The sequence below is a fragment of the Charadrius vociferus genome, unplaced genomic scaffold (assembly GCF_000708025.1).
Source record: "Charadrius vociferus isolate BGI_N301 unplaced genomic scaffold, ASM70802v2 scaffold325, whole genome shotgun sequence".
In the NCBI taxonomy this organism is placed as follows: Eukaryota; Metazoa; Chordata; class Aves; order Charadriiformes; family Charadriidae; genus Charadrius; species Charadrius vociferus.
In genome coordinates this window covers 5,486,019-5,488,139 of record NW_009648526.1, presented here as the reverse complement: position 1 = coordinate 5,488,139, position 2,121 = coordinate 5,486,019, and positions in this window count along the sequence as shown.

The window sequence follows — 2,121 nt, the reverse complement described above, 5'->3', positions numbered from 1 at the left end:
CGGCCCGGCAGCGGCAGGCACTCATTTCTCCGTGCAACTCGCCACGCTTTTAACAGCAGAACAATTTAAATGTACAATATTAGCTCACAGTATTAGTCTGGAGGTGCAAAGAACAATCCATTCAGAGACTGAGCTTCAAAGGCACCGGATTCCCCTCAAGGAAAAGTTTACAAACGTGGCTGCTCCCTCCCTCCTTCCCTGCCTCCCCCTCCTCCCCTCCTTCGTCGGAGGCAAACGGTTTTCCCCGAACGCCTCTGTAGAGGGCATCCCTGCCCAGATTTCTTCCGCCTCGCCGTGTGCAGCCCGCTCCCCGCGCTTCGCACTGCCGAGCTCCGTTATTCCGCGGGCAGCGCCGCCGCCTGCGAGCGGGCTCCCGCGCCGCCCCCGCGGGCCGCGCACTGACATCGGCAGGTGAAGCCGAAGCTCTCTTTCGCTCCCAGTTCTGCAGGCTGAAAAGCCTGGCGCTTCGCAGCCCCCGCTGGCTTCACCTTGGGAGGGATAAAGATTTTCTCCTCATTTTTCGCTACAAACCAGGTGCCACTTTCTTACACCGCTTGATGGCAAATGTCTCATCTTCAGCGAGCTGGATCTGGCATACATTATTTTAATTAAGTCTATGGCGATTTACTTTCCTCTGAGATCCATTCCACGGTGCAATTAGGAACGTATTGGTGCTAGCACATATGAATATTCAGGAGAGTGTCAATTAATTAGCAGACAGAGGAATCTCATTATGGTGCTCAAAACCCTTTTAGTGCTAAGCAGAATTAAGGGGGCATTTGCCAATGTGCTGGATTAGTGAATATTTTACTGCGCGCTCATTTAACTTCATTATCATAGCACTTACGCTACTCTCTGATTTTATTAATTAAATTGCTCATTAATTTATCCAGAAAGGGGGATAAAAGTTTTATGACGCCACAGCACTCTCGTAGACGTCTTAAAAACCCGGCTCCTGCCCTGCCCTGCCGCTCCGCGGGAAGCGGTTCCCCGGGGTTGGCGGGAGCGCGCCCGCCCGCCGTCCTGCACCCCTCAGCCAGGTGCATTTTTGTCTCCCGTCACCCCAGAGATAACTCTAATGCGGCAATTAGTGCTGCTGCAGCAAAGGGGGAAAGGGTATCGCTGGGAATCTGAAGCGCAGACTACGGGTTTCGTCTGTTTTTTTCCTGCTTAAATCTTTTCTCAACATCAGGGGAGCGGGAAAGCCCACGATGCGGTTAACCCCTTAATCCCCGCACAAATTGCAGAAAGAAGAGGAATAATCTCCTCTGTCGTAGTACTCTGGACAAAGTCAAATGCGATCTCTTTCCGAAAGAGGCAGAGGGGTGACCCGAGCCGTTTCGCTGCGGGGGCGCGGGGAGCGCTTCCCCGGTGCCGGGAGCGGTAGGGCACGCAGGCAGGGAGCTCGCAGTTTCTCCGCGCAAGCAGGAGGAGAGCTGCGAGGATCAGAAGGCAGCGAGCGGGATTACGCTCATTTTCTAATTAGGCAATACTTGAATTCTCATAATTTTTCCAAGGAGCATTGTATTAAGAGCAGCTATTTAAAAAAAAATGTCCGTGGGATATTGTGCTTTGCCAAAAACAAACAAAAATTCCCTCAGAAATGTTTAATATTAAATATTAATCGGATTTAAATTCAATAGCCGTATCTTGCGACAGTTATAGATGTGCGGGAAGCTATAGATAATCAGCCCTTGTGCATCTTCACGCAGGAGGGATCGACCCGGTGTCAGCAGAGGCTCCGTAGAGGAAAGGGAGACCGATGGAAATGTGTCTAAAAAGTCACCTCCGTTTCAACACCGAGCGCGGAATTTGCCCCAAAAAGGTTAGAAAGACAAATATTAAATCTGCCTTCACAAAGGGAGCCGCTAAATAGATCCGAAATTAATATGCATGTAAAATTAATTAGCTGCATTTCATGACATCAAAATAAGTACCTGGGAAACAAGAACACCTTCTGGGCATTTGGCACCATATGCTAGAATTATAGTTAATTGACTAATTACATAAATTAGGCATTAATTTTACAACACATCAAGTATAAAAGATATCTCAATTAATTGCGCAGAGAGGAGAAGGTTAAAGGGGAGGCTGCCGCTCCGGCCGGGGCGGGCGCTGCGA